Here is a 12,017-nt window from a genome sequence, read left to right as displayed (position 1 = left end):
CCTTTGTCAAATATTTTTAGATGGACTTGGGGAAGAATACCACATTCGAAAAGGCCAGAACTTCTGAGCCATCTCCATATCTTGATGCCTATAGTCTGGTCATCATCCTCTTCATTGGAAGCCCAGACACTACCTGATATGGACTGACTCTCATACTTGAGATTTTACCTTATCTTTCCCAAAATCAGGCTTCCAAATCCACTTCCCAACTATTTCCACACCATACCACAGCATGCCTCGGTCCTGTTCTGCTCTAAGTTATGTTCTACATTAGGATATAAACTTCTTCATTGCAGAACTTGCTTGCTTATATATGTAATAGAAACATAAAAATATAATCTTTCTCTCCTCCCCTCCTCTCTCCCACTCCCTTGGGCAGTAGGCTTATGATGTGCACTAAGGAAGGAGTGTCTACACAAATGAGATCATGGATCCAATAAAGCCCTGGAGTGACATAAACCATCTATGATAGAAAAAGGTTTGGAATAGGATTCAGAAGACCTTGGCTCTAGTCTTGGTCCTGTCATATCTGCCTCCATTCCAGATTAATAGAGAAATGCCCTTGGAATGTTTTGCTTATTTAAGTCCCACATCGGATTTTCTGTAAGTATGTTACTCCCAACTGCTTTTTGTTATTTTGTAAGGCAAAATTGGTCCTAGCCTTTTAGGGTGGTTGTGACTTGGGTAATCCATTTAAGCAATCTAAACTTTCCTTTCCTTTCCTGATTCACTTGAATTTTTTTTCATGAATTCTGAGCTGATTTCTTTTGGGTTGCCAGGTAACTAAGGAGGACCTACATATCCTAGAAATCTATGTAAGTATTGCATAGACACCTACAAGCACCATCATCTGGAGAACCATCTATATAGGGAATCATTCTTCATTTTAAAGTCTTGGCACAGCATAACTTTCACAACAGAGAAATATCCATGACAAGTACAGGTTTACTTATTTTATACTTACTTAACACTAATTATCATGGAAGGGTTGAACAAAGTTATTCCTCTGGCTGTATCAATGAAGAAATTGTGTATGATCTCAACATATGAGGGAGAGTTCCTTCTAGAGGAGAGAATTTAAGGCTACATTTTGCTTCACATTAAAAAAATTATGTTAAACACAGAGGTGGTTTCTGTTTTTAACACCTCTAGATTAATTATGTCACGTTGAGAATATGGTATGATATAGACTAGAGAATCATCAGAGTAAGATTTCACATTCACCTCACATATTTTCATGAAATATATGCATGTCAAATCATTCTCATAAAGATGTTTTAAGACCAGGAAAGAAGAAATAGAAATAAATACCTTAGGTTGACATTTTGGGATAGTAATTCTATTCAGCAAGCATTGGGTCATACCAAGGCATTGAGAACAGACCCAGTAAAATGGTAGGGAAAATTAAAATATCTTCTCTAGTTCATTTCTCCCTTCTTTAACCCCTCAAACAATAATAACGTTCAAAAATTCTAATGTGTAAATCTGGGAGCAGAAGTAACATACAACACCCACTAATCACTGTCCTGAAACCACTAGGAAGTGAAGAAAACTGGTCACACATAGCTGACACATATCAGAGATGGAGTCTTTCTTGTTCAAAAAGGGACAAGTGGGGAATATGTCTTTTGTACTGCAACCTTTGCAAACCATCTGGAGTGCTACAATAACTATAAGAAGATCTGACATGATGGGCTGCTAACTAGATAGGCCTTACAGAGATACAGGGCCAAAGACTTGGAGCATACCCTACCTCCATCCCTCCTGAGGCCTCAATAGCTCAAAAAGTATACCCTTCACTAATTCTCATTGCTTTTTTATATACTAATTACTAATACTTTGGACTTCAGTTAGCTTTCCTACTCTAACTTCTGGTTTAGCATGCCTGCATGTACACAACTACTCACTTCCAGCTTTCCCACTCCCACACAACACACATTTAGAGAAGCATTTGCTGTTAAATAGTAGAAAATTAAATGGAAAAGTCTATTTGACTCCTTTTTACTTTAAAGAAAATCCCCTCTTAGAATTTTACAATATTCGAAAGGTCCTGAAAACTGATCCCTGAGCACCTTTAAAATTTGTTACTTTAAACAATTGTTGCTTCAAAAAAACTATTATTTACTTGGTCAGGTTCATCTGCTCTTCTTGATTTTATTTCCTTGTCAGCATTTTCTACTTCATCATGTAAATGTTACAAATTAACTGACAAGTTAGAGTTCTCATGTGGTGGTTGTCACTGGCAAGGCTAAATTGCTATAGAAACACTGAATGATCAATTCCATTTCATGCCCATTTGTTGTCCTTCCAGTTTCATCAATAAATGCTCTTGTACATATCTTGCTTAGTTGAATCTCACACCAACCTTCCTAAAGGCCTATTTTCCCCTCCACTTCTTTTCACTTATTTGTGAGGCAAATTGTTACTCTCAGATTTATGTTATCCTTCTGCACAAGCTTTTCCAAAAAGGACCTTGCCTTCTAAACAAATATTCTTGGCTGTGGAGTCTTGGCAAAGAGATCAAGTATTTGTTGACAAGGGGATAGACAATGGCACTAATTTTCTACAATTAAATATAATCTATACAGATCAATATTTTATTTAACTAATTCCTGAGTGTTTTTCACTTCTTTTTAACTGATTATTAGCAATTGTGAGGGATGGCAAATTAGAGAACTTCTATGTCTTCCATACTTTAGCACCCTGAATTTCAGGTAAATAATGATGACAAAAATGATAAATATTATTAGATGACACATGATTATGTAGGATATATGATTACATGTGATTATGTATAATGATTATTTTAAATATAATAATTTATATTTAAATAAATCTACTACATTATAAATATAAGGATATGCATTTATATAGCACATTTTGTAAAGTGGTTTACAAAGTGTTCTTTCATTTTATCCTTACAACAGCCCTTTGAGGTAAGTGTTAATGCTATCTTCATTTTAGAGATGAGGATACTGACTTAGCAATATTACATAGTAAGTATTTGAAGGCAAATTTTAACTCAAGTCTTCCTGAATTAAGGTCTAGTGATTTATCTATTGTCACTTAGCTATATTGTAGATAAAATATTCTGAAATTATGATGCAACTCATTAGGAACATGTGACGATTTATATGCAACTTTTCCAGAAACCATTTCATGGAATGATGTCAGTTTCCTAACAGCATATTAACCTATCAGGTCCTATAAAATAACTTCTCATTTCATAGTTAGGTTTCTTAAAGATTAGAATTTTATTTTTAAAGAAAATTGTTTTATTCCAAGGCTTTTCTAAGTTGCAATATATTATTTCTGCCAAGTTTACTTTATATTATTGATATGAATGATTCTGATTAGAGAGGTAAATTTTACTCCTATAACAGTTATACTAGTTTGGTCTCATATTATTACTGTGCTCATCTGGATTTTTTAAAATATTTTTTTTCTTTTTAATACTTTTGCAGGTATAGGGAAAAGAAGAAACAGACTGTCTGGATTCTCATATGAGCAAAGGAGGGATCATGAATAGAAAGGGAAGGAAAAACTGTGATGGAATAAAGATACTTTAGGTTGTTTCCAAAAACTTGGGTTCACTTGACCAGACTAAAGATAGAGTCAGTATGGTACAATGGAAAAAGCACTGGATTTTGTATCTAAAGTCCTGGGCTCAAGTCCTAGATCAGTCACATACTAGCTGTGTGACCTTGGACAAGCTACATTCCCTCTCTACCTCAGCTTCTTCATCTGTAAGATGAGAAAAATAACGTTTATTTTTCCTATCTTACAGGGTTATTGTAAGGTTCAAACAAGACAATAGATATGTAAGATGTTTTTATAAACTTTAAAGGCTATGCAAAAATATCTTTTTTTTCCTAATTACAGAACTTCAGAATTTGAAGAGACATGAGAGGACAGAATCTAGTCCAATTTTCACCTGAACAATAATATCTTCTGCGACATACCTGTCAAATAGTCATCTAGCCTTTGTCTGAAGACTTCCATGAGGGTAAAATCACTTGCTTTTGAGGCAGCCCATTACATTTTGGTACAGTTTTAATTGATATAAAGTTTTTCTTTTTCTGTATCCTCAATTTGCCTTTTTGTAACTTTCACCTATTGCTTTTGGTTCCTCCTTTTAGAACCAAAAAGGACAAATTTAATCTCTCTCCTATGTGATAGACCTGTAAATATGTGAAGATATCCAATGTAATTCTCCCTTCACCTTAGTCCTCTCTTTTCCTGTCTATACGTCCCCAGTTATCTTTGCAACACATTTCTCTGATAAAGGTTTTACTTATAAGAAGCTATGTAAGGAACTGACTGAAATTTAAAGGAATAGGAGGTGTTCCTCAGTTGCTCCCTGGTCAAAATATATGAACAGGTCACTCCAAATGAAAGAAATTCAAGTTATCAATGGCTTTTGAATAAATGTACCAAATCAATAATAAAGATATGCAAAATAAAACAAATCTATGGTTTTAACCTATGCCTATCATAATGATAAAGATGACAAAAAAAAAAAAGAAAAATGATTTTACTGTTTTTGTGGAACTGTTAATTGGTCCAGACATCTTGGAAAGCAATTTGGCATTATGGCAACAAAAATGACTAAGCTATGCAAACCATTTGACCTTGTTATTCCACTACTAGGCAAATACCTCAAAGAGATCAATGAAAGAAGGAGACGTATATGTACAGTATACTGCAGCTCTTTTTGTAGCAGCAAAGAAGTGCAAACTAAGGGGGTCCTCATCAATTGAAGAACAGGCTAAACAAATCATGGTATATCAAAGTAGTAGAATGCTGTTGGGCCATAAGAAATGATCAAAGGCAAAATTTAAAAGAAATTTGGAAAATTTCATATGACATTATCTAGGGTAAAGTGAGAAGAACAGCAGAATGATTCATGTAAAAATAACATTGTAAAAACAAACAGCTTTGAAGGCTTCAGAATGGGGATTCATGTGATAACCAATCATGGTTCCACAGCAAGGAGACAAAGAATGCTAAATCTCAGACAGGTTATGTAGAATGTCGATACAGATTTTTGTTCACAGCCAATGCTGGAATTTTATTTTACTTGACTATGCATATTTGTTACAAAAGATTTGATATCCACCCTACCCCTGTGTTGAAGTAGTGAGAGAAAATAAATGATAGTAAATTGAAAAGAAATTGAAAAATAACTCCACTTTCTCCAACCACTCATTGTGATTTTTATTTGGTCGATCACTAGCCTGATTGCCCTGTTCTGAATGTTATCTAGTTTATCAACATCCTCTTAAACTGTTCTGCCAACAACTGAACACAGTACGAAGGATTTGGTCATTGTGGCCTGAAATACATTTACATAATCTAAGTGAAAATAAACATGAGATTTTAAACTGTAGCCATATATAGCTGGTGAACATGACCCACCACTAGTAATTTATCATTTTAGTAAAAAACTATGATATTGATAATATATTACTGTTGATCTGAATTGTTGATTCGTTTACCTGGCTAAATAATGAATTGTCAATGAAACAGCCCTATGAAACCAATCAAAAGACATTCACTGGCATGAACCCCTGAATGTCTCAAACATTTCTTACTTTTACTGAACACATAATGGAATCCCACAAATAGCTTCTTAAAAGTTTTTTTTGCCATCAATATTATGACTTTGGGCAAGTGCCTTCATCTCTCTGGGCCTCAGTTTTCTTACTTTCAAAATAGGTTTGGCTTAGATTATCTAAGTTCCCTCAAAGCTTTAACATTCTAAAAATCCTCAAAATATAAAAGCAGACCAGTAAGAGTTTTAAAAGAGAGATTTATTAAGATGATTCTGATCCATACTGAATTAACAGCTACCCTGAAAGTAAGGTGAGGAGGCAGAACTGAGGGCTAAGGTTTGCCTTTTTTGTCCCTTACACACTGACACTAACGTAATATATGCTCTTTAAGATCACCTTTGAAATCAGAGAGAGATGGGTAGACACACAGATGATTTACCAGTTTCTGGCCCTGATCACTTTCCTAACAGTTGTCATCTTTTGTATAAACTAATCACTTTTGGAGTCTCAACAGTTTAATACTGACAGTGTGTGGCTGAAACAGAACAGTCTTTGAGAATCCTAAAGGATCAGTTACCAAAACCCACCAGAATACCACCTCCTTCTGAACTAGTAACTTTATACAAACGACTGTCATTTATAGAACAACCTCTGTCTGAGAATTGTTATTTTATGCCAAGTTAAAAGAAGCTTGCTTTGGTTTTTTTCTGTGTTGTTTTTTTTCCTCTTTCAGACAGACTCCTGGGACTACACGAAGGTTTACCTAAGAAAAAATTCTAGGATCAAATAGACTGAAAGACTACTTGGCTAACGTACCTTCTTAGTAATAGACAAATATAATGAAGAGTGGGTTTCTCTTTAATGGAATAGGACCAAGAATAACTGATGAGAAACAAATAATGCTACAGTAATATATGGAATATGAATGGACCCTGTCCAGGGAGAAGTTAATAATTTATATCAGTCCATGTATTCATTATAAAAAACATGTTAAGACAAGTCTCAAGATACTCCTTAGACACCAATGTCAGAAACACATAGGAAAAATAAATACATGAATATATATCCCAGTGGTTTCTGGTGTAATCCAGGCCATGCTGAATAATGTAATCATGTTACTCTTTCAACTTTTAATGGTGAGCATTCAAAACCAACTTCGGAATATCCTTTGAGAATAATTTCATTTATTTTCTGTTTAAGACAAATGGATAAATAATACCATATAATACAATTTTGGGTATATTTTCCTTACCAACAGAAGTGTTCTCCCTCTAAGCCTCACTAATTTATATTCATTATAAAGTCTAGCTTGTTCAACCAAAATTTATGTAAAACAGAAATTGTGAATGACAGATATATTTTATATGTGGAATGTAGCCCATCATTCCTGCGACTCCTTCCACATATGTATGCGTGTGCATATGTATTTTGATACTGTAGACCACAGGTGGTCTGATGTGGCTTTCAAGTTTCAATTGGCTTCTTTTGCAGTTCAGGACATTCTTGGCAGCTGTTGGCCCTGCTGTTGTGACCATCATTTTCCTTGTCTCTTGTGATTGCTGGTTTGGCTGTTCTGTGTTCTTTCTCTGAGACATTACTATTGTCTAGACAAAGCCCTGTAAGCTTCTGGGGCCCAGTAAAAGGGCTTATAAAAATCTAAGTAAGGCCTAAATTGGCTTTGGAAACATCTTGCCTACATGTCACAGTTCAAGTGGCAATGTAATAACATGGACAAAAAAAAAAGAAAAGAAACTCATTCACGAGCACTTTAGAGTTTACCAAGAGTTTTTCTCAAAACTGGTTGAGATAGGTAGAATAAGTGTTATCATCCCCACTTTATAGATGAGAAAAATGAGACTCAAGGTGCTGAAATGAGCTGCCATGTCAACAAACTAATTAGTGGTACAGTTAGAATTCAAAATTAGGTGTTCTGATTCTAAATCCAGCATCTTTTTCTAGGATACAATGCTGATTTTTGTATGTACCAGGTAGGCAGAAAGGAATGAGTTTAAATTCATTTTGTTACTATCAAAAGTACAAAATTAAGTAAGGCATGATGACTTCCTTTAAGGGGCTGACAATCTAATATCATCTTATAGGATAACTGACCATTAATAAGAGAGAAATGAATGTAGACTCTCACATTCTTTAGATTTCTTAGCAAAATCACCACAGACAATCAGAAGGCAAAAAAAAAAAAAGGTCTTAGCTCCTTCCAGGAGTTAGCATATTCTCTTATAATAAGAGACAACCTAAGTCTGAAATAGGCCTTCTCAGAACAAAAGAGGATGCAAATCATGCCTTATGCAGGTTACACACTATGAATTAGTGTATGTCCGTTAAGAACTTAGCTGAAGCCATGCTACCACAGCAAAGACAAGACTTGATTAAGTAAAGGTGCCCAGTCCCCAGAGACTTTAAGCTTTCTGAGTTCCAAAATGTGACAAAATCAGCTAAATTTATCGAGAGCTATAAATGTTCCTATGCAATTTTTTGTGGGGGGAGGGGGGGAGGAAGTATTATTTTTTTCTTACAAAGGAGAAGTAAAAACCATTTACCAGATTCTCCATTTCCCAAGGTGAAAATATGGATGAAAGGCTACAAGAATGAACTAATAGCCATTTTTAAGATCAACATTAAAAATATATTTTTAAAATTACTAGGTAAATTGAATGTACTTAGATGATTAAAATCAACATACCATTATGTCTATATTAATTATAATATAAAAATGACTGAGAAAATGCAATGTTTCTACTTCATATAAGACTTATCAATTCTTTTAAAAAGAGGGTATATGTTTATTTTCTGGGAAATACACTGTGACAATAGAAATAAACTAGCTTTCCCATTAATATATGAAACCACATTCAGAGTACTAAGAAAAATAAGGACAAGAAAATCCAATTGTATAATGTTAATGAAAGCCAACAAAATATGCATAGTGTCATTCATTTTGTCCACAATAAGGTTAATACTAAAAGGAACATTATGTTACCCAAAAGTTAAACAGAAAAATAACATTCAAATACTGCTCTCATGGAAGCAGAATCATCTCACATAATAAATACACCCTCTAACAAATAGAATAAGTTTCTGGAAAATACTACTCAAAATGAAAATTTCCAGATTGGTACAGTTAAATTCTTATTTTTTTTCTTTCATTCAACTTTTGATAAGTATCTGATGGCAGAAAGTAAAGAGGAATTAAGAAACCTCTTAATAAAGGTGAAAGAGGAGAATGTAAACACTAGTTTGAAGCTTAACATTAAAAAACAGACAAAAAAAACCCTAAGATATTGGCAACTGTTCCTATCACTTCCTGGCAAATAGAGGGTGAAGAAAAGGAAGCAGCATCAAATTTTATATTCTTAGACTTAAAGATCACAGCAGATGATGACTGAAGCCATGATATTAAAAAATACTTGCTCTTGGGTGGAAAGCTATGGCAAATCTGGACAGCATACTAAAAAGCAGAGACATAACCTTGCTAATGAAGGTCCATATATTCCAAACTATGTTTTTTCCAGTAGCAGTATATGGCTGTGAGAGTTAGACTATAAGGAAAGCTGAGCACTGCAGAATTGAGGCCTTCAAATTAGGTGCTAGAGAAGACTTTTGTGAGTTCTGTGGACAGCAAGGAGATCAAATCAGTTAATTTTCGAAGAAACTAATTCAGGCTGTTCACTGGAAGGGCAAATAATGAAGTCAAAGCTTAAATGCTTTGAATACATAATGATTCAAATAAGATTCAATGGAAAAAAAAAACCCTGATGGGGAAAAAGTGAAGGCAAAAGGAAAAGCAGATGGCAGAAGATGAGATGGATAGATATCATCATGGAAACAATGAACAAGAAAGACCTGGGTTCAAGTCCTGCCTCTAAAGCATACCTGGCTGCACATTATACATTGCAGAGAAGCAGTTGATCTGCATTGGTTGAGGATGTTCCTAGCTGGAAACTCCCTATACCAATGAAGTCAGAGTCCCAAGTCCTATCCCCCTATGCCTTTATGAAATACTGTTTACATCATATCCCTTTTCTTTTTAAAAACCTTCACTCATTTCACACTGTATACCAGGATAAAGTCCAAATCCTTGTATATATATATGGTATTTCTCAATTTAGGTCCAATCTATCTACCTTGCCGATCTTACTTCTGTATGTTCCAGCTAGAATGCTCTGCCCACTGTCTCTTGACCAGATCAGGCATATTCTCCCTTTTCTGTCCTTGCCCATGCCCCACCTTCTTCATCTACCTAACTGAAGCTTATTCTTGAAAATTATATGCAAGTTTTACCTTCTCTGCTGAACTTTGCCTGACTGTGATTTCACAGTGATTTCTCCCTTCTCTAATGACTTCTAACCACCTCTTATTGTCTCTACACTTTTAGCCCAGAGATTAAACTGCTTGGTAAATTTTTGTGGATGATCATTGATGGCAGTTATCATCGTTTAATACTTCTTTGTTACTTAGCATTTTATGGGTATTATTAATTTACCTTCACAAATTTTGTCTATTCAATTGGAGAGTATGCTCCTGGAAATAATCATCATACAGCACAAAGGGGCCTTGGATTTGGAATCAGAGGAAATGATTTTAATCCCTTCCTGACTACTTGCTCGAGAGGGGATTTAAATAGATTACTACTAGTATCTTCCACTTCTAAGTCATTCATTCACCCTGAAGAGGTGACTGTGACTTTTATATTGTAAGAGTACCTTGTAAGAGTAGGTATACAATAAATGTGTTGATGGATTGATTTCTACTGCAACTAAATGAACAAATTAATTTTTTTAAAAACTTCACAGAAAATTGCTTTGAGATCCATCTCTCCACAATGGCATCATTTATTATAAAGAATGCTCTACCAAAGAAATTTCTCCAGCAAGGTAGATCTGAAATTGTAACCCTAGCTGAAAAGGAATTATTTTAAATGGGAAAAGAGTAATTTTATGTATAGTATTGTTTAATTTGCTAAATAATTTTGCACCAAAAAAGAGAGGGCTTTTTTTCAGTGCCCAGAGGTACAATCTATCAATAGAAATGTTCCTGATATGGAAATGCATTAAAACATGGAACAAAGTATTTCTTAACTGGATTAACTATTTGAATCCATCCAGGGAATATTTGAGATCCAAGAGATAATGAGAAATCCTAATTCTCTCATAAGAAAAACCAGGAGCAAGCTAATGGTTTTCAGATTTCAATTTTAAACTCTATTTAGAGGTAAGTAACAGCTCCTAATGAAGTAAAAATCTATCCTTTTCTTTGGGCTGTCTTTTTCTTTTTTTTTTTTTTTTTGCTTTGTATCAGGAAAGACACAGGTAGAGAATATAAGAGTTGAATACTTAAAAATTTAAAGATATGTACCTATAAATAAAAGTAGAGAGAAACAGAATAGAATGGAAGATAGGGAACCAAACTGGAAGGCAATGTTTATCCAAGCTAACAGAACAGCAAAGTAGGCAGTTGCCTAGGCCTCTAGATCTTAAGATTCCCAAATAGAGTTTCAGTCAGAGACAGGGACATTAGTCACACTTCTATCATGGCACAAGAAAGTGTGGCTGGGCCAACTCAATCTCCCAAAGGAGCATGCCAGGTTAGGCAACAAGAGTCACTGGATATCCTTATGCTATGACCAACCAGGAATTATCGGTCATAGCAGAAATGGTGAGTCAATGTCAGAGAACAGTAATCGTGTTGGCTAAGAGATGTTGGTGGGACAATATTTCCCTGAAAGGGAAGAATGTTGGGTATTAGCACATAGATGTTTAATGGCTAGGAGGATGAGGAGTGGGGGGGCAGGGTAGGATGGATCAACAGAGATGTGGCCTTGGCTCTAGGGTCATGGAGGAGGTCTAAAATTATAGGAGTTCCTGGCTTTAAGAGAGCTTTTTGTAATAGTGCTCCGACCTTACTTCTTCCTACTCTGGCACTGAGCTAGAGATCCAGATTCTATCAAGTTCTAACAGTACATTTGTTGAAGTCATTTAAGTTTCAATGGCCTCATTTGTAAAATGGGGAATAGGAGAGGTCACCATAAACTCTTTCAATACTGAAGGTCTATGATTTTGATTCTATATTATTTTATGGCCTGCCACAAAGTACTACTAGTGTAAGAATGCATAACATAAAAGCAATTCTAGACTTAGCTCTTCTCAGCAGTACAATTATCTAAGACAATTCCAAAAGGCTCATGATGGAAAATGCTGTCCACACACAGAGAAAAAACTATAGCATCTGAATGCAGATTGATGCATACTATTTTCTCTCTCTCTTTTTTTTCTTTCTCATGATTTTTTTCTCTTTTTTCTGATTCTTCTTTAACAACAAGACCAATGTGGAAATATGTTTACTATGATTATACATGTATAGCTTATATCAAATTGCTTACTGTCTTGGGGAGGGGGAAGGGAGAAAAATATTTGAAATAAAATCTTATAAAAGTGAATTTTGAAA

The 12,017-nt window shown here is 34.7% G+C and overlaps 1 protein-coding gene across 2 annotated transcripts in view; it reads right to left on the bottom strand.

Moving 5' to 3' along the window:
• MACROD2 (mono-ADP ribosylhydrolase 2) overlaps window positions 1-12,017 on the bottom strand; it is a 2,250,628-nt gene that overhangs the window by 853,345 nt on the left and 1,385,266 nt on the right. The window lies entirely within an intron of this gene.

Source organism: Petaurus breviceps, unplaced genomic scaffold (assembly GCF_028583685.1).
Source record: "Petaurus breviceps papuanus isolate PSGF00001 unplaced genomic scaffold, PetGlider_PUasm1.0 90919, whole genome shotgun sequence".
NCBI classification, from domain to species: Eukaryota; Metazoa; Chordata; class Mammalia; order Diprotodontia; family Petauridae; genus Petaurus; species Petaurus breviceps.
This window is presented reverse-complemented; position numbering and strand designations above follow the sequence as displayed.